The sequence below is a fragment of the Eleutherodactylus coqui genome, chromosome 2 (assembly GCF_035609145.1).
Source record: "Eleutherodactylus coqui strain aEleCoq1 chromosome 2, aEleCoq1.hap1, whole genome shotgun sequence".
NCBI lineage: Eukaryota > Metazoa > Chordata > Amphibia > Anura > Eleutherodactylidae > Eleutherodactylus > Eleutherodactylus coqui.
The window spans coordinates 191,159,461-191,181,849 of NC_089838.1; positions in this window are offsets into that span (position 1 = coordinate 191,159,461).

Sequence of the window (22,389 nt, forward strand, 5' to 3'; positions counted from 1 at the left end):
CTCTTTCTCATGACTGTATGCGATTTTACATTCTCTCGGCACACCGTAAAATCATATGAACGGGCGTTTTGTCGCGATCAAGTTCCAAGTTAATTAGCGTTTTCTCGTCCATTCACACAAGTAGTTGCAACGTTTTTAGCGAAAAAATATGTTGCACCCCAGAAAGCCCTCACTTGGCATCAATCCTCGGAATGCCTACACAGAGTCACCTGTAATTTTTTTGCAGTGTTGGACGCTGCAAAAATGCCTCACCCTCCCTTTTTTTCCCAGCTCCCATAGGAGTCTATGGGAGCTGACGCCGTATGTTGCACAAAAGATAGTTCCAGAACAATTTTTTCGCCCACTGTTATAATTGCAGTCACGTATGTTCTATTTTTCACGGTGCAACGTTTTTACGCGCCGCATATTCGCCCGTGTGAATGAATGCATTGAAAACTAATGCCTTAGATGGTCAAGTATATTAATCGGCCATAAAAACGCGCCACATATGCGCTCGTGTGGATGAAGCCTGCGGCTGCCTTCACATGAGCATATATACGCAGCTATTTACCTGCGTAAATACGCTGGCTATCTGAATGAATGCATTGAATCCAACGCATTCTTTCCGATGACAGGTGTATTAGCACAGGTAAATAGCTGCGTATATACGCTTGTGTGAAGGCAGCCTCATTGTAATAACTTTCTGGGCTCCATTCACACAGGGCAGTTCGGTTGCAATAAGAACCACGTCAAAAAGTGCATTGGTGAAACTGTGTGTTTTTACTGTTTGTAGTAAAATGCGGCAAAAAAACCTGTGGAAGCTGTCCGTGCTGGAAAACCGCAGAAAATGGAGCATGCTGTGGTTGTTTTCCTGTGCATGCGATCTGCATGCCAGGGAAAAATGATATCCGCAGGTATTTAATTACCTGGGGGTGCCCAGTGATTCCCTATGGACAAAGATTTTTTAAATCCATTTTCCCTGTGGACATGAGGCCTTATTGTTGCCCTGTTGCACTCTTCTTCACTACTGATTGGTCTTCCCCTCACTAAACTCTCCTATCCAACCCATCCTGAACACATCAGCCAGGCTATTCGTTTTGTCTAACCACCACACTGATGCCTCCACCCTGTGCCATTCAGTACACTGATTGCCCGTCTACTATACAATACAATACAATTTACTCATCATCCTCAGCCATCAAACTCTCCACAGTGCTGCGCTGCCTTATCTCCTCCCTCACGTCCATCTATCACCCTACCTGTGCTCTCTGCTATGTTAAGGACCTTATATTAAGTTCTGCTGTAGTCCTAACCTCCCACTCTGGTCTCCAGGACTTTTCCTGATCAACTCCAATTCCCTTAAAGGGGTTGTCTCACGCCAAAACAGGTTTTTTTTTTCCATAGGCCCCCCGTTCGGCGCAGGACAACCCCAAAGGATGTGTTAAAAAAAAAAAATTTATTACTTACCCGAATCCCCGCTCTGCGACGTCTTCCTTCTTCTTCCTTCACCAAGATGGCCGCCGGGATCTTCACCCACGATGCACCGCGGGTCTTCTCCCATGGTGCACCGTGGGCTCTGTGCGGTCCATTGCAGATTCCAGCCTCCTGATTGGCTGGAATCGGCATACACGTGACGGGGCGGAGCTACGAGGACCAGCTCTCCGGCACGAGCGGCCCCATTCACCAGGAAGAAGACCACACAGCGCAAGCGCGTCTAAAAAAGCAAGAAGACATCAGAATTAGACGGATCCATGGAGACGGGGACGCCAGCAACGGAGCAGGTAAGTGAATAACTTCTGTATGGCTCATAATTAATGCACGATGTACATTACAAAGTGCATTAATATGGCCATACAGAAGTGTATAACCCCACTTGCTGCCGCGAGACAACCCCTTTAATAATTAGATTAATCCCCAACACCTACAGTTGGAGTATGCCCTAAAAATACATCTCTTTAGGGAGGCCTATCACACCCCCTAATCTAACTTTTTCCCATTTACCTGTTTCTACACTCTCCCTAGAATCTGATCACAGTATGCACAACTCTTCATACATCCTAATGCACTTCATATCTGTACATACACAGATATCAGCTGGTGACCGGCTCATATAGCTTTATGTATAATACCCTATTCATATAAAAGCTGGCTGAGCCATTGTACAGAACAAGCTCTTGTATCACCCCTGTTTCCTCATAGATTGTAAGCTCTTGGGAGCAGGGACCTCATACCTATCGTTCAAATTGGCTGATTTGGAAATCTCATATAACTATATTCACAACAGTTTCTAGAACACATATCAAAGTTGAAAGTGAGACATTTTTCCTTTTCATTTAAAAAAAATTAACTCATTTAGAAATTGATGGCAGCAACACATCTCACAAAAGTTTGGTCAGTGTTAACAAAAGGCTGGAAACATAAGTGGCACTAATGACAAGAAACTGGAGTGTCACTTTTCTGCTAAGTCACATGACTGTGTATAAAAGGGGCATGTTAGAGAGACAGAGGTTCTCTGGCCGCCTGCAGTCCAGACCTTTCACCAATAGAAAACATTTGGCGCATGCAGGTGCAGGTGTATATTTTAATCACAGCATCTGAAGTCTGTACCATTACTAATAGGATTTTGCTACTGTGGGTGTTCCAATATGAATATGGACATTGGGGTATAAAAACCATAATACAAGTAACCCGGTCCAACGTTTGTATGTTTCAGGTATTGTCCTTCTCTGGTCATCCTGCTCGGATATATTTTAATCTAGAAAAAATAAAAGTAAAGTTTTATGGCAATGCCAATATTCAGAATGCCAGCTCCCGAGGATAGACCATTAACCCTTTACAATCCAATTTTGGAGTCAGGGATTCCTAGGAGGCTTTCTCTTACTGCCATTATACAATAGCGCCATCTGCTGGCTAGAGCCAGTACTGCAATATGTGACATGCCGGAGAGGCCCCTGACACCAGAGCAGCTAGTAATATACAGTAAGAATACCCTGCCGGACGTCTTCCGAAATCGGAGCTGTACAGCCTTTAATCAGAATGTCTTCAGACATCAGACAGTGGATTGGAAAGCGTTAATGTCTAAAAGTTGAAAAATCCTTTTAGCTGTCACAGTATAATTGACCCTGCTGCATACACTGTAACCTTCTACTAGTGTCATAACCATATTCCGTGTAATAACCTTTACAAACTAATACAGCCATCAAACGACACTGCAAACAAATATCCACTTTCTGCTATATGTTAGACCGTCTCATTTTTAGTTATCATCAAGTACAGAAATAAATTAGCAATATTCCTAAATAAGTGTAATGGTTGGGTCTTTGCTTCGTAGTTGAACCAGAGGGACAACAGAATACTGGGGTTTCCCAAGGTACTGTTGAGAAGGAGTTAAAAGCCTGGCTGTGGCTGTATTATCAGCTTTTTTCTAATCTGTTGAACATACAAAATGTACAAAGAACCAACAAGTCTCGGGACTGGACTAGTCCCTTCCTAGGGGTAAGCATCATATCATTTCAATAGAAATAAAGGTGATATAACCTCCAGGCTGGTTTTTTACTCCATCCTATCAGCACATCTGAAGACCCCAGTTTCCTGTTTTCCCTCTAGTTCATTTGTTGGATGGTTAGAGTACCAGCAGTACCCAGTGGCCATATATGTTGATACGTTTGCAAGAGTGTTGTTGTCCAAGAGACTGAGACCATTCTTTACCACCATTCTTTGTTTTTAAATGGCTTTACACTGTGAAGTGCTGTTTCTTTTTATTTTCTGCTATTTACTTGGTAATTGACTTGGTTGGCATGGGTAGGGGGATGAGTCATTCACTTTTTACAAGTTTCCACATGCTTCCTATTATTTCACTATATTGCTACTGAATTGCAATGTCCTTTATATTCATATTCAAATATCCTTTCAAGTACAGGTTCCAATAGTCATGTTAATTGGCTTGCAGCTGCTCTCCCATATGGCTAGTTGAGTAGGTTACACTACTGTATTACTGCCTGCTACAGTATGTTCTACATCAGCAGCCCTGTACATTTCGGTATGGCTTTTTTCTCATTTGCTGGTGATTAGTGATGAGCGAGCATACTCGCTAAGGGCAATTGCTCGATCGAACATCGCCCTTAGCGAGTACCTGCCCGCTCGGCGGCAAAGATTCGGCTGCCAGTGGCGGGCAGGGAGCTGCGGGGGAGAGCGGGGAGGAACGGAGGGGAGATCTCTCTCTCCCCCCTGCTGACTGCCGCAACTCACCTGTCAGCCGCGCCGGCAGCCGAACCTTTTCTTCCGAGTGGGGAGATACTCGCTAAGGACAATGCTCGATCGAGCAATTGTTCTTAGCGAGTATGCTCGCTCATCTCTACTGGTGAAGCCTTCAAGCTTGAAAATTCAGGTTCAATAGCAGTGAATCCATTATGCCTCTGATTGGTTCATCAAGCGCTGGTTCTGATTGGCTGAGCCGGCGATCCAGAACCAATCACAACCATTCAATGAATGGCTGTGATTTTTTCTTCGAGCGCTGGCTCTGATTGGCTGAGCCGCACACTTGGGAACCAACCAGAGGCAGAGTTTCGTGGAGGTGGGATTTTTTTATCCCGATCAGGAAGCTCTGCAGGAGAACTTTAAGCAAGTCTGCCGAAACTTCAGGGGAGATGCGAGGGGAAATGACAGCGCCGGGGATGTAATGTATTCTTTTTTAAAAATGTTTTCCTGCAGCTAGGGCTTAGTTTAGGGCTTTCACAGTAGGATATCCTACTGTCAAAGTTGCATTGCACTGCACGAAAACTGCATTTTTATGTGATGGAATGCAACAGAGAAGTTGGGCTACAAAACATTGCAAGCCGCATGCATATCGCGAAACTCACAAGGTTTTTGACTCATAATGTTGCATGCTACAAAAAAATCGCTAATGTGAAGGAACCCATAGGAAAGCATGGGCTTCATATACATGCGATTTCTTGCATTGTCGCAATGCAAAAAATCGCGTGACTTTGTCGCCCATGTGAAAGAGGCCTTAGGATAATAGGTGGTCCGTGTGATATCTCTGTGTTTTCTTGCAGCAATATCGCGACTATGTGGCGCTACGAAGTTGCATGTGGTGCGACAAAATCGTGCTTCTTTATAGCAATGATTTTTGGGGGGCTAGAAATAAAAGCCCTACCCCGACAATAAGCCCTAGCTGCAGTAGAAAAACAAAAAAACAACCCCCCCTAAGAAGCGCTGTCATCTCCGGTGTGGGTCTCCTCTTCATCTCCGCACTTGTCTTCAGTCTTCTGCCAGCCCTTCCTTAATTGGAGGAAGGGCTGGCTGTGATTGGTTCATGAGCGTCCTGCCTCAGCCAATTCTCCGCTTGTGGACAGTGTGTCGGCGCTTTCCGTAGCAGTGCTATGGAAATCTCCAGAGGGCCAGTGAAATCACGCCCGTGGACAGGCACCCTTTTTTTTCATGTATTTGGACACCTGTGGGTATGTAATTAAATGTGGGTGAATATTTGGAAATTAAAGTTAACTTTTGTCCCACCTAAATTTTAGAATTGTTTCGACGAGTTTGGCTTAAACTGGATCTCCTGTTTCTTGAAGAACACACAGTTTTATCAAATGTCACATTTTTTGCCAATTAAACCATTTACAGAACATCAGGTAAAGCACATGAGCATCACAGTACCTCTCACTTTTGTAATCTTATGTGTACACTTACAGCACATGACAATTTGCTTACACAGAGATCACATTTATCAGACAAAAAGTCAGTCACAAGTTCTGTTGGCAACTAATGCTTAAAGAGAATGCTATCTAGGCACAACAGGAAGCAACAAGGCACAGCGATCTTATCTCTGACACCTTGAAGATTCTTCTTGGACCCTTGATAGAAAGCCTAATAAGGGTTCAAACTAGGGGGATTCCTGGCGGAATTCTCGTGGTTTGGCCACACGGAAAAAACATGGGAATTCCGTGGGAGAGCCGCAGCCTCTTAAGCCCGCGGCACTTCGCCACGGGTTTTGGAGCAGTTCGGCCGCCGGCATTCCGCTGTGGCTGTCTCTCCCCATAGAGAGGAGCGAGGTTGCAGCGGAAAAAAAAAATTTGACATGTTGCGGCTGTCAATTCTGCACAGCAGCGTCGGATCAACCCGGCTTTTTTGCGACGGGTTGGCCGCCCCATGTGGACGAGATTTTTGACTAATCTCATCCACACGGCTGGCCAATCCTGGGATTATCAGCCACAGGTGGATTCTGCAGCAAATCCACCCTGTGTGAACCCGGCCTAATATTCACTTTCACCATGTTTGTTTGTGCTGATTGCAAATGGGGGGTGTTCAGAAGAGAGAACATACAATCAATTAGTAGTCAATCAGTAAATATTTCTTTTTTCTTTGTAAAGACCATAAGATGATCCATCCTTTATCATTAATGATCTGGTCTCGATTTGTTGGGTTTTACACTATACAGCTACCCAGATCATACAAAGTGACAGATCATGGGTTCAAAATTAAAGGGAGTGTCTGCTAACCGGAAAACATTTCCACTATAGCTCCAATTGTCTTAAAATAAGAAAAGGAGTAGTACTTACCCGACCTCTGCTGCGGGGATGCAGTGCTATTGCCCCACAGTCCTCCTGGTGATTGTTCCAAAAGATGTTGTTACAGGAAGTCACCTGACCACTGCAGCGTCACACCCGTTCTTCTGGCATCAGCGCTCACATTCTGGGCGCCATGATATTCAGAACAGTGACACTTCAGCCTCTGATTGGCTGCCGTGTTCAGATGCCTTCCTGTGTTGACATCTTCCTCACCGAGAGGACAGTGGGGCGATGGCACTGGTTCCCCACAGAAGAGGTCGAGTAAATACTGCTCCTTTCCTTATTTTAAGACGGTTGGAACTATAGGGGCCATGTTGCCCGGTAAACGGACAACCCCTGTAATTCAAAACGAAGCTCTGAGTCACGGGGCAGTGTTGCATTTCAGTATAAGATATACATGGCTGCAGAGGCGTAACTTGAAGCCTCTGGGCCCCGATGCAAAACCTGTAACAGGGCCCCCAACTATAATGCTTTATTTATAGTACTGGGCTCCCTGTATGGAGAAGAGAGGCCTTATGGGCCCCCTAAGGCTCCTGGGCCCGGGTGCAACCGCATCCTCTATAGTTATGCCAGTGCATGGGTGCACTGTACATATTTGTCCTGGTTTGTACTGCCCTTGCTTCGGGCAGCATGAACTTGGTGACAGGTTCCTTTTAACTTATTTACATAGAGCACACATCATTTACGTAATATGCCTCTTCATCTTTACTTCTATTCCTGTTGTTAATAGTGAACTTTTTAAGTATCAGTTTACCCTAACAATTTTTGGCATTTACTGAATACTGCTTTGTGTACGCAGTTACTTATTCAAGGGCTGTTCATTCACCGCATGTATTATACACTGTTTTTTTAACATTGTTTTGGGGGGCTATGGCTGGCATTTCCATGGAAACTTTGTTTTGAAGGCTCCGTGATTGTGCATTTTGTCTATTTGTTTGATCTTAACCCCCTGACAAAATCCTGCATAGTCCCTGAACACTTAAGTCTGTACATCCAGCTGGGATTATCCCCTTTTCTAAATCCTTGCCACATATGCCATACAGCTGTTCATTATACCCTATGGACACGTGGGGGGTATCCAGCAGTAGATTTTCCCAAAGTATACAAGAAATGTGCACCTGGAACATGGAGTGAACAGAAGCTAAAAATAAGATTGGGGGTATGCCAGTGAACAACTAACCTTGGGTTGTCTCGTGAAGCAGGCGAGCAGAGAAATAATGCGCTACTGCCAGACTTTACCAGAAGCCAGGAGGTAATTTTGTGGGAGGGGGATATGAAATGTGCAATGGGGAGCATAATATTTTTGAGTATAGGGCATGGAAGAGGGGTGAACTAAAGTTTGTCTGTGGCCCACAGGACCCTAATTATACCGCTGTTGTACCTGCATACACTTCATGTAGATCTTTCCCTGGTCTGATTCAAACCTAGTGCTGCAGTGTAGAAATGCTGTCCATGGGCCATTGTGCTATCCATATGACCTGACAAATCAGCAGTCCCAAAAGTATGAGCTATTCCCCTATAAGATCTGTTTTTTTCCTTTCTATATGTAATTGGCCTTGACTGAATGAATCAACGTGTAATTACACCGATCAAGGAGGAACGGGATTATTATTTATTTTTTACTTTTACGCATTAAGCAATTGTGCACCTTGCCAAACCTGAAGCCAAATAGAACAGGGCTGGGAAAGAACACATAGTACTCCTTGGATACGTAAAAACAGCTTATCAAAGGCAGGCAAAGTTATTATTCAGGAACATGGCTCAGGACAGTAAGTGAATTGCTAAAACCAATAGGATGTCATTCCTCTTCATTGTTGCATTAATTTAATCACCCAGTGTGACGTTACAGCCTGCTTACGGAGGCTCACTCCAGTCATGCCATAGAGCTGTAATACTGACTAATCTGATCTAAATTCAAGAGATACTTTATGGCAACTTTCACTTGTGAAAAGGTTCAGATGCTTAATGGGGTTTTGTCATAAAAAAAAAATCAATACTTACCTATTTCTCCCCATCAGTCTACTTACTGCACATTCCCCCTGCTATCTTCTCCTGGCTCCTGCAGTCCCCCGGGTCACCTTCCCACCAGCCAGACGATTCTTCGTCTTCCGGTGACAAAGCGTCTATTAGCTGCAATCTTCTTCCTGCAGGTCAATGTACGCTACGTCACTAGTGACATAGCATTCATAGTCTATGCAGGAAGCGCTGGATGCTATGTCGGGCGAATGCAGAGACTGCGCGGGCTCATCATGAGAGTTCCTATACTAACGACGCAAGACAGAGCGCATGCGTAATCTTGGCATTAGCCGGACAGAGCATTCAGTGCTTCCTGCTAGGCAATGAACATTACGTCACTATGACGTAGCCTACACTGACATAACAGAAGAAGAGGATCCGGACAGCTGGAGAGGAGGCAACCCGGGGACTGCAGGAGCCAGGAGAAGATCGGTGAGTAGAAGATGTGGTAAGAAGACTGGCTGGCGGGGAATAGGCAAGTATAGATTTTTTTTATGACAAAACCCATTTAATAGTTACAGTCAAGTGCAAATGCTTGGCAGTTATAATAGCGATGCAATCTGAACACTTATCTCACGCGAATGTCACCAAGTATTCCTAGCTTTAAAGGACAGTATAGGGAGCTGTGTCTCCAAATTAGTTGTCTAGGGAGCTGTATTTCAAACCTTTCGGGAGCCCCAATTCCAGCGATGTTTCCCTGCAAAGTTGCCGTGCACTAGAAGCTTGACTCGTTCTGTTCGCATCTCCCATTCATCTTTATAGGAGGTGCGCATGCAGAAAGAGTTAACTTTAAGCCTCATTCACATGGGCGTCATTTTCACGCAGTATAGGCACGTAAAAAATTGCATCTAATAGAACCAATGGTTTGCTATAGAAGCGTTCAGATGAAGGAATTTTAGACACGCAAAAAACTCACACCTTGAAAAGAAAGGACATGCATGGCTACAATTCTCGCATCTAAGGTCCGTACTGGGAGAAAAGATAGGACCAGACCTATCTTTGGTGCGAGCTGTGCTGCAGTTTCCATTAAGTCCTATGGGAGCAGGAGTTTAGCTGTGTCCAACGCTCCAAAAAAAAAGATTAGAAGTCATTAGGAGGATTTCTGCCAAACAGTAGCGGCGCCGCTACACCCAGGAGAGCATTTTAAATGTCCTGCTGTAAACTCCTGTTAGTCCCTGCAGGGATGAGGGGAAACTTCAAAGGGTTCCATTCATCTCCCTGAGGGTTCCCTTAATCTCTGCTGGGACAGACAGGAGTTTATAGCGGGACATTTAAAATGTGCTTCTGGGCAGCAAGTTTTAAATGTCCCGTTGTAAGCAGTGGGGAATTCCTGAAACCTCGCTGCTGGGCAATTCCACAGCAGTGGGGAACAGTAGGGGACCCCCTTCACTTCTCTCCCCAGCATCAGGTTCCCAAGGGCTTCCCCAGGGACGGGGATGGGGTTAGAGGGATCCGCCCTTTAGCCCCGCCCCCTCTAGCCCTGTCCACTCTCAACTTGCTATGGGGGAATCCCTGGCAGAAGCCCTCAAGCCCCGCCCCCTCTCTCTGCACTCTGGGGATATCCCTTGGGGACCCTCAGAGCAGGGTGAGAAAAAGCAGGGCTATGGGGTATTCCCCATAGCAGGGAGAGAGAGAGCGGGGCTATGGGGTATAAACCCATAACAGAGAGAGAGAGCAGGGCTATGGGTTAATCCCCCCCCCCATAGCCCTGCTCTCTCTCCCACTGCTATAGGGAAATCCTGAAGCCCTATGGGGCTTCATCTCTAATCCTCCTGGACCAGCTGCTTTTTTTTAAGCAACATGCTGCTCCAGTGAAAGCGCGATTTTCACACGCATAAAGCTCAGGTCTTTTGCTCGTGAAAAATTGTACATTTACGCGATTGTTTTGCACACCTATACAGCACTAAAACCACACCCGTGTGAATGAGGCCTTACAGGGGCACAGCGCTGGAACAGCGTGTCCAGTAAGTATGAAACACAGCTCCCTGTACTCCTTGTTTCCTCAACTTTGAGCCCCATAATATAGTCTATGGGGCTCAAAGGTGATGATAGTGTCTGTTTATTGCCTCCCCACTCTGGCTCTTAAAGGACAATCAGGTTCTGCAGGGTGCTGTTGATACTCCCAAAATTGTCTTTATCAGACAACCCCTTGAATTTAGTGGAATACGATAACTAATAACAAATCTACTATATGTTAGCTATCTTTCATTGAGGCTTCTTTCCCACGAGCGTATATCAGCCGTCCGTTTTCACAGCCTGTTGATATACGCTGTGATTTGATGCATTGGATTCCAATGAATCAGATCACATGGCTGTATTCCTGAGACGTAAAAGCGCCCAGCCAGGCCAATATAGCGCCGGGCGTTTTTACGTCAAGCCCAAAAGATAGTCCTGGAACTATCTTTTGGACCGGAATACGTCAGCCGCTGTATGGGCTCCTATGGGAGCCAATGACAGCTAAGCTCCCGCCCTCTCCCCACCCCTTGTTCATAGCCATCAATGGGAGGAGGGGGGATGGGACGGTACTTAGCTTCGTCCCGCCCCTCCCACTGCAAAAAACGAGCGCGGAGGAGAGCATAGGTAAACCTGCGAGGGGGAGGGAGGGGAAAGGGGTGTAGGCATGGTGACCTTGACACACACAAACGTTAGATGATATCGTATGTTGGCCAATATACGCTTGTGGGAAAGAACCCAGTAGCGAACAGCGCTGGACAGACCCAATAATTGACTATAATGGGGTCTGTCCACTTTCTGCCCAGCTTTTTAATGTAAGATAAAGTGCAGAGCTGTTTCTTCCAGCATTTTGAGCCAGATCTGTGACAGAACCTCCAGCTGGAGGTTCCAACACAGATGTGAAGCCAGCCTAACTCAATTCAGATTTCATAACCGGGTAAGTTCCTGCAATGCTGTTGCAAAAAAAGAAGCTGAACATACAAGGGGGTTTCACATGAGTAATAGAGTACAGATAGTTCCTGAAAACCCTAACCACTATTCGGGAATTGTCAACAAAGTCAATGATGCCATATGATACCCAGGAATGACTATGAATATAAATAAGTGCTTGGATGACTCAAAATGAAAGCATGAAGAAAAGCCCTGCTTCCATGGAGCAGATATAATACTAATTATACTAATAAGAACTTTTCACCATTATTATTATTGTAAAAAACTATAGGATAACACCCACCACTTGTACGATCAACACTCTTGTTTTATCAGTTGAACATAGTCAAGAAACCTCGAATTGCTTCAAGTTGTTGAGTCACTGATATCATAGGAGACTATTAGTCTGTATTAGAGATGAGCGAGCATACTCGCTAAGGACAATTACTCGAGCGAGCATTGTCCTTAGCAAGTACCTGCCCGCTCGGAAGAAAAGATTCGGGTGCCGGCGGGGGGCGGGGAGCAGTGGGGGAGAACAGGGGGGAACGGAGGGGAGATCTCTCTCTCCCCCGCTCCCCACTGCTCACTCCCGCAACTCACCGCTCACCTGCGCCGGCAGCCGAACCTTTTCTTCCGAGCGAGCAGGTACTTTCTAAGGACAATGCTCGATCGAGTAATTGTCCTTAGCAAGTATGCTCGCTCATCTCTAGTCTGTATCAGTGTGTTGTGGTCAAATTGTATTGCACTTATTTAGCCAAATGAAGCAGAGCTACAAGAGGATACAAAGTTGCATTTTGTTGCATGGTACGTATGGCCATATAGCCCTAAGATGAAAGGGGTCAAATTTTATAATTGTGATGCCTCAACTGTTTGCATGTGGAGTGGCCAATAACTGTATAAGTTGACTACACAAGAATAATTAGATTATCCAACTAACTGGAAAATAAATCTGTCTTTAGACTCTATTAAAGGGGTTGTCCCGCGCCGAAACAGGTTTGTTGTTTTTTTTGCATAGGCCCCCCGTTCAGTGCAGGACAAACCCAAGGGATGTGTTGAAATTTAAAAAAATAATTTTACTTACCCGAATCCCCTGTCTGCAACTTCTTCCTTCTTTTCCTCCAAGATGGCCGCCGGGATCTTCACCCACGATGCACCACGGGTCTTCTCCCATGGTGCACCGTGGGCTCTGTGCGGTCCATTGCTGATTGGCTGGAATCGGCACACGTGATGGGGCGGAGCTACACGATGACGCGTAGAAGGGTGCGGAGCCAGAACACCGCTCGTGCCCGGACCGACTAGAAGGGAGAAGACCCTTCTGCGCAAGTGCGTCAAATCGGGCGGTTAGACACTGAAATTAGACGGCACCATGGAGACGGGGATGCCAGCGCAGGGAAGGTGAGTATATAACTTCTGTATGGCTCATATTTAATGCACGATGTATATTACAAAGTGCATTAATATGGCCATACAGAAGTGTATAACCCCACTTGCTTTCGCGGGACAACCCCTTTAAGAAGAACCCTGTGAATACATAGGGCCGTTAGTGCTCACTATTTGCAATTAATTTGCAGACTGCACCTAGATTTGGAGGTTAAGCCCACAAAGCTTGGGAAGGGGTAGCCACTAGCATTCATGTAATGTCACCAGAAGACTGTAGAAAAGAAGCTTAAACCCCAATATAGTGATTTACAAATCTAATCTTGTTTTTCATACAGTATACACAGGATTAACGAACTACATATATATCACCTGATCGTCCTGTTATGGACTGAAGGGCAAGGATTGCAAAATCAAATAAACACCACATACAGTATAAGTCCTTGCCGCATACTTCTGTTACAGCCGGATGACATTGTGGAGCAAAAATTGTATCCCAGCATAATACCCATAATTATAGTGTGTAAAGCCACCCTATATAAGCTGTACCATTATGGACAAGCCCTTTTAATTAAAAAGTGTTCACCAGTACTAAACAATTGATGAGCTGATGAGATCTTCGTTTTGTTTTTTTTTTGCTCATTAAAATGATGCTTCGAGACTCAATAGATTATGGAATAAAGTAAAGTTAGGATCTTGTATCAAAAAAGACCAAATCCAAATAACTGTTCTGCTATATATAACAGCTACTACCTTGACCATTGATCTTCACAGTGCAGGCCGCCTGCAGACAGGCGGAAATTCCGCGGCGAGATTTCCACCGCTGGAAGCCTGCATAGGATTGCGTTAACAAATGCAATCCTATGCATACGGACCGCGGTTTGGCCACGGCAAAGAAATCGCGGCATGTTCTATTTCTGTGCGGAGCTCGCAGAGCCCCGCACAGAAACGTCACTCACCTGCCGCTGGCTCCGCTCTGCGCATGTGCCGGCTGCCCGGCAGCCGGCACATGAAAGATCCGGAGCTGCAGGGCGCGGTTGAGTACGCGCTGCTCTCTGCAGGCGCTCGGGTCGGGTCCCGCGGCGAGAATTCTCGCTGCCGGATCCGACCCGGCCATCTGCAGGATCCGACCCGACCATCTGCAGGCGGCCGTAAGTGAATATAAAATACTGATATTTTTTCACCATTAAGCTAAACTCAGATGAGGGAAATGAAATAATAATTTGATCATAAACACTAGAATATCAGCAGGTGTCACAGGAAATGTTACTGTACGCTATATCTACACGAACAGCAACGGGAAAGTAATGTCCTCATACATGAGAAGACAACTTTATATTACTTCACTTGATTTCACAGCATCAGCAGAGATGGAAGCAAATTGCATAAGTCATAGAAACGTGCCAGATAACTAGTATTCAGAATCAATTTGCCAATACGGGGTCTGTAAAAGATGTGACTATTACACAAGCCTCCTGTATAACACAACCAGAACTGCTGGCGATACAGTTTAGGGAGCGCTTCATCAGTGGAATGATAAGCTTCATTAGGGTACAAAAGAAATCACAACTTGAAAAGTATACTTATTTCATGTTGTAATAGACAAACTAGTTAAAGGGGTTGTCTCGCGGCAAACCTCAAAATTTTACCTTACCCTATTCCCCCTGTCACCCCCCTGGCATAAAATAGCAAATTAAAGCGTTTTTTAAACCGCTTGCTACTTACCGATCCGACAAAATAAGGACTTTAAAAAATCTTCTCCTTAAGATGGCCGCCGGTCCTTTCCCAGGGATGCACTGCGGTTTTCTCCCATGGTGCACCGCGGGTCTTCTCCCATGGTGCACCATGGGCTCTGTGCGTTCCATTGCCGATTTCAGCCTCCTGATTGGCTGGAATCGGCACACGTGACGGTGCGGAGCTACGTGATGATGCTTAGAAGGGGGCGGAGCCAGAACACCGCTCGTGCCTGGACCAAGCAGAAGGGGAGAAGACCGCACAGCGCAAGCGCGTCTAAAAAAGCCAGAAGACAGCGAAATTAGACGGAGCTATGGAGACGGGGACGCTAGCAACGGAGCAGGTAAGTGAATAACTTCTGTATGGCCAATATTTAATGCACAATGTACATTACAAAGTGCATTAATATGGCCATACAGAAGTGTATAACCCCACTTGCTGCCGCGAGACAACCCCTTTAAGGTCCATTTACACACACAGATATCTTTCAAAAGATTGAAAAATCAGCGATCGTTTTGCATAAAAGTACTAATAGGCACTAAAGGCCCGTTTACACCAGCAGATAATCGCTCAAAGATCGCTCAAATGACAGTATGAGTGACAGCTTTGAGCGATCATTTTGCATAAAAATTAATTGGTATTTAAGTAGCTAATCAGGTACTTAAATACCAATTAGGTATGCATATGAGGCCTTCCCTGAGGCTAATATCTGGGCTCAGATCCTTTGTTCTCCACAGGTAAACAATGCTAGCAGCAATCCCCGCACCCCCTCCCCACCCTGGAGAACTTCTGATAAAAGTGAGCGATGATTTTTATGTTGGACTGAATTTAATGATCAGACAAAAAGCAGACGATGGGTGCACATTTACACGCACCGATTATCGCTAAAACGATGTAAGTGGGCCTTTATTGCTGTTAGTACTTCTCAGCTTCATTTGCATGCAAATGAGCTTCTGAGAGCTGTTACTGAACTCAGCAGGAGGTCTGAGCTCTGTAATTAGCTGTATTGTTCAGCCATGGCTCCCCTTGGAGAATTCAGCAGGATGGACAGCAGATACAGCCTGCAGTCCTGCTAATCAGCTGTTCTGCCATGGAGGGTGAGAACTGAGAACAACTGTAACAATGTTATCAGATCTCTGCTGGCAGAACATAGCTTGCGGTCCTGCTTATCAGCTATTCTGCTGAATGAGGGTTTTCAAGCAGAACTGAAAACCATCCTTTGGCAGAAAACTGAAAGATGGGCACATTTAGACACAAAGATTATCGCTCAAAAGAGCACATTTTTAACGATAATCGTTGTGTCTAAATTGGCTTTACTGGTAGAAATCTATCTGACCAGTTTCTGTAAGTATAAACACAATTCAATGTCATATGCTAGGCAGAGGGAGTCATGTTAATATATTCACTTGGATATATAAGATATCTGAAGATGTAACAGAATATCTTGCCTATTAGGTGATTTAAAAATACAAGAGGCCAGAACAGCTGCAATTCAGCCAGTACAAAAGTATGAAGAATCATTCTGGCTAGAATTAAATGGACACTAACTTTTCAAACATCTTGTGCTTATGTTATTATAACCGGTGTGATAACAAAACTGCTATTTACTTTATTTACTTATAATTACATTCTTGTGCTGAAAAATCACTCTAAAGTGCTGTCTCCCTTCTTTCTAGCTTATTGTCCACAGTCTGCTCTGAAGTAATTGACAATAGATGTGGAGACCTTAGAACGAGGATAGGGGAATGGGTATTGTTGCATCCTGGCTCCACCAGAAGAATGGTTGGAGACAAGCTGCACGCCCACAACCAACAACCACAGTTTGATTAGCTGGGGCGGAAAATGGGTCAAACCTGTCTCCGCTGGTACCCTGCCAGTGTCCCACGTGTGCTCCGAACTCCACTGTCATACTTCCCCCAGCGACCTTCTTCCCTTGCAGCTTCGATGCTGTGAGTTTTCCTCTCCACTGCATTCTCCCGCTGTGAATATCCCCGCCCGGCAACCCCTAAAGATGGCACTGCTCTGGCCTCCTAGCTTCGCTTTCATATTTCCCCCCAGTAACGGCGCTCCCTGCCCGGCAACCCCTCAAGCCAGCACTGCTTTGGCCTCCTTGCTCCTCTCTCATACTTCCCCCGATGACCTTATTCCTTGCCAGCTTCGGCGCTGTCATTTCCCGCCTCCACTGCATTCCCCTGCTGTCACTGCCACCTGCGCTCTACCTTCTCCTGTCCCTACTCTGCCACAATCGGTCACCCGCTGTCAGTCTCCTCGCTGGCTTCACATAATGGTTGCAATATGTGATGGCAGCGAGGAGACTCACAGCGCTGGAGCCGGGAAGGAGACAAGGGACAGCGGTGGAGGGGTGAGTGACACTGGAGCCGGGAAGGAAACAAGGGACAGCGGCAGAGGGGTGAGTGACACCAGGCGGGAGAGGAGATAATGGGAACCCATTCTCCGTCCCAGCCAACAAAATTTGTCTGTTGGTTGTGGGCGTGCAGCTTGTCTCCACCCATCCTCCTGGTTGAGACAAGATACAACAGTACCTATTTCATTTCCTCATCAATTTCAAGATCTCTGTTTGTTATCCGCAAATGTGGATATTCCTGCTTACTTCCAGAGACTGAAAAGCAAAACAGACCTAATACACAGAGTTTGCTACAATTATATCCGGTGTAGAATTCTCACAGCCTGGACACTAGGGTGATATTTTTAAAGGGTAACTAAACTTTTTACAAACTTCTGACTTGTCACTGTGAAATATCAAAAGTTTTAATTGGTGGGGGTCTGGGTGTTGTGAACCACGTTGATCACTAAAACGAATGGTTAGAAACACTCATCAGAGCACTGTGCCTGTTTAGCTGTTTCTGTCACTGCTCAGAATGGTTTACAGGCTCCATAGAAAGTCTATAGAGTCTATCCACCACTTACAATGACTAACAAATAGGCACAGCACTCAACTTAGTGCTTCTGCCCATTTGTTTTAGCGATCCATGCATGTCACAGCACCTGGACCCCACTAATCAAAGCTTCTAACATGTCACTATGACATCAACATTTTTTTTTTAAAGTTTAGATATACTTTAACCAAAACTAAAATACAGTATTATAGAAACATACCAAACAGAATACACTTGTGAGGGTGACTACCCACTAGCGTTTTTTTTCCCGCTGCAAATTCGCTGCGTTTTTTTTTCCAATTGTCAATGGGACTTTTTAATGTTAAAAACGAAATGCACCAAAAACGCAAGTTGCGTTGCGTTTTTAACATTAGAAAGTCCCATTGACAATTGGAAAAAGAAAACGCAGCAAATTCGTAGCGGAAAAAAAACGCTAGTGGGTAGTCACCCTGATGCTGATGTATTTATTAGGGTGGTTTCACATCTGCACTGGATCCTGCTTTCCTGCTGTGTTCAGGGAGCAGGAAAAGGGAATCCCCAGGGCCGTACAATTCCGTCTCTGGACAGAACCGAACAGCACCAGGTGGACTCCGTGGACTATAATGAGGTCCACCCGCTTTACATACAGCTGGCTAGCTTTTGGTTGAAAGAAAAAGCGCTGTATGCAGCACTTTTCCTTCCAGCATTTTCAGCTGCATCTATGACGGAACCTCTGGCTGAAGGTTCCAACGCAGATGTGAAACCACCCTTACAGAGGGTTGCCTAGGCTAATGCAAATCCAAGTTTGTAGTAGGAAATTCATCCTTCTTAAAAATTTTCAACATTTTGCCCATCTTCATTTGCAGTGTATCTATGATGATTTACAACGGCAAAGTTACATCAGTGGCTATGGAAATATTCACATTATATGTGTCATGGTGTGGCTTGTGAACAGTCATGGGTCCAGAGTGGAGTTGTGGCATCAGCCTCAAATCTACGTGATACAACTTGTCCACGTGTATTCATCTCTATCAACACTGGTCAGCAGAGAGTTAACTAGTCCTTGCTGTTAAGTGTTTAATTCCCTGTCTGGTGTAGTTAGCTGCTCAGCCAATCAGTCAGTATTGTTTGGTTATTTAAACCTGTACTTCTGAACAGAAGGTGCTGGTTATACTTTGAGGTGTTTCTGGTCTTGTCTGCAGATCCTGGGTTGGAACTGCATCTCAGTTAAGTCTTTTTGCTGTACTTATTTTTCTGGGGTGTTTGTACATAATTTCAGTGACATCTTATGTTTGCCACTATTCCCTGTCACCATCCAAGGAAAGCCCGAGTTGCCTGAGGTTACTGCTGTTCGGCCACTCTCATCGGGGCCCCACTTTAGGTAGGGTTTTCTTGTATCAGAAGATTTAGGGTTAGATTGCCCATTTTGTGTTTCCTTTTTTTTATTTTTGTGTTGTCCACGTTTATACTGAGTGTGTATATATCTGTTGCAACAACTACATCTGGGTCAGGCCGACTGCACACGAATAGATTTGCATTGTTCTATTTTAGTGCGAATTCCGCACGGACGGCTTCCACTGAAGTCAGTGGAAGCCGTCCGACCCTCGGCCCTTCCGCAATTGACATTGCAGAAAGGTTGCGGATTCCGCGTCAGCGCCTAGCGATGGTGTAGGAAAAATAAACATAAAAAAAAAGTACTGCGCATATCTGACAGCGGCTCATATTGATAAAGAAAAAAAAACCATGGATGCTGGCTGCTGTCAGGGTTGGATTCCACTGCGGGCTTCCGTGTGCGGTATCCGGCCCGTTCGTGTGCAGGCGGCCTCAGAAGTAGCAATCTGTAAGACTCTAGTAGATACAAGTGTGGTTCTTCCAAATATTAAGCAAGAAAAGTTTAAAATCAATATTTTTCTCCAGACTTTGTCCTAACAACATTATGGTTCTTAGAACTAATCTTTAAGCCTCTTTGGCTTCTTGGTATTGTACTGCAGACTGTTTGACTCCCTTCACTGTACTCTGGCAGGGTCATAATATTTACATACTCTCTTTCTAAGCAGCACACACTGAGCATTCCTCTTACAATTTCAAGAACGCTGTGCTAAATTGTGCATGGTAAGATGAAAACATGTTTTGCCCTTGGTGTGAAGTGTCCTGAACTTATTTTGACTCATTGTGCTGTTATGAAAGTTATTACTAGTAACTACAGCCAAACTTTTGCAGTGCACGTGGAGGTGGTACTGCCTTGCATGGGGTGTCCATGCGCTGTGCACGGGGAGGAGCAGCTGCTCTCCTGTCTGGGGTGCTGAATTGAGGAGTAGCAATTCCTGAGCTCTGCAGATGGAATACAGGTTGTGAGCATGTATCTACTCCAAATCACTCACTGATAGCATTGTGTACTACTGTGCGCACACCAGAGCCAGGGCAATACAGCTAAGACGAGCAGACAGCCTTTTACAAATATGTTCTACATATAAAGAGACTATGAACATGATGAAACTATGCAAACTACTTACGTGGTCATTTACTTTTTACTTGTATATAGTAAAATAAATTCCCAACCACGCTCATACAGGAAGGAGATGTAAAAACAATGTAATACATGAAAGGTTAATTAAAAATGGTAAAAAAACAAAAAAAATATTGCTCCTCTCAAATACTGTATGGTGTCAAGTAAATGCTCTTATTAGAAAGCAGTTAATTCCAATACCCCACTCTTAATAGACATAACACCTAGGACCCAATGCAATATGTGCCACAGGACTCCCACCTACCATGTGCCATTTATAATACTGGAGTCTTCTTATGAGGCTGACTGAGACCCCATTAGCCATAGCAAAACATTGGTGCAAATGCTACATTTGCAACCCTATAGTTATGCCCTTAAAACCAAAGAGAGACTTCTGCAGGAGATATATTAGGCTACCCGCAGCTCCTGATGGCAATAATAAGTCCTAATAAGAGGACTAGTCCTGTCATTAAAGAGGTTGTACCACGATGGACTTTTATCACCTATCCTCAATGCTGAGACCCTGAAAATCCCAAGAACAGGGGCCTTGTGTCCAGCCTCCTCCACACTATGGGCTCACTGCATCCCCTACAGTGAGAAGAAGCTGAAGTGTTGGTCACGCATGCATGACGCTGCTCTATTCAGTTTCAATGGAACTGCTGGAGATAGCCAAGTTCTTGTCCTTGGCTATTTCCGTCAGCCCCACTGAAATGAATGGAGCAGCGCTGCACATGTGCGACAGCCACTCCATTCTGTCTGGCATCATTGCAGGTAGGTGCAATGAGCCTGCAGTAACAGAGGAATAGGACATGGGACCTCCATTCTCAGGATTGGTGTGGGTCTCACTGATCAGGCTTTTATCACTTTTCCTGTGGATAGGTGGTAAAAATCAGTCTTGGTACAATCCCTTTAAGAGCGCTAGCCTATGTATTCCACAGGATGGATGCAGCAGCACCATTGTGACCGAACTCCAGGACAACGGCATGGAAGGTAAGTACAGTATGTGAGTCACATCCCTGGATTCAGAACTTATGAACCCTTCACTTTAGTTTATGGGGCTCATAGCAGGGGCGTAACTATTGGGGATGCAGAGGATGCGGTTGCACCCGGGCCCAGGAGCCTTTTGGGGGCCTATAAGGCTTATCTTTTCCATATAGGGAGCCCAGTACTATGACTAAAGCATTATAGTTGGGGGCCCCATTACAGATTTTGCATTGGGACCCAGAAGCTCTAAGTTACGACTCTGGCTCATAGGTACTGACAAGTCCTTTTAAGTGTAAGTTATGCAGCTTCTAACATAGCCTTTTTTGGATATGTAACCACAAATAACATTATATTACAGTACATGAAGTGTATGAAATACAATTTTGACATGATGTATATTACAACTTTAAGGCCTCCTTCACACGGGCGACAACACATCGCTGCGAGAAAATCGCAGCGATATCGCATCGCTGCACCGTGCGATATCGCTGCAATATTCTCGCAGCAATACCGCGATTTTGTAGCGCTACAAAGTCGCATGTGATGCTACAAAATCGCGCAACTTTGTAGCATCACGTGCGAGGATTTTCGGGGGGGCTTGAAATATAAGCTCTACCCCGAAAATAAGCTGTAACTAAAGGAGAAAAAAAAGTATACATCACCTATTCCGCGCTGTCCGGGGCACAGCCACAGCTTCTCCCCAGGTGCCAGCATTGATCTTCTTCATCCTCTGGCCAGGGATTGAAAAATCCCCGGCTGCTGGAAGCGCTGGCTGTGATTGGCTGACACTTAGCCTATCACAGCCAGTGCTCGAAGAATGGCTGTGATTGGTTCAATCACTGCCATTCATCGAGCACTTGCTGTGATTGGCTAAGTGTCAGCCAATCACAGCCAGCGCTTCCAGGAGGCGGGGATTTTTCAATCCCTGGCCAGAAGAGAAGAAGAAGATCAGTGCCAGGATCTGGGGAGAAGCTGCGGCTGGACTGACAGCTCGTCTAAGGTGAGGTATGTGTGTTTTTTTTTTCCCTTGCAGTTAGGGCTTAGATCATAGCTTTGACAGTAGCATTTGCTACTGTCAAAGTTGTATCGCATCGCATGCAAACCGCGTTTTCGTGCGATGCGATGCAACAGAGAGGAAGGCTCCATAGGCTAACATGGGCTACAAAACCTCGCGTGTTGCAGGCATATCGCCGGACCTGCGAGGTTTGTGTGTCGTTTTGTAGCATGCTACAAAACATCTCATGTGTGAAGGAGCCCATAGGAAAGCATGGGCTTCTCATACATGCGATTTGTAGCATTGTAGCAACGCTACAAAATCGTGCGACTTTGTCGCCCGTGTGAAGGAGGCCTAAAGTACATTTAGTGCTCATTTCATTCAGTTTGGCCCACCAGTGGCAGAGATACAACAATAGGAGCACCATAGCAAATGTCAAATTGGTCCCCACCATCAAGTCACAATTTTCCT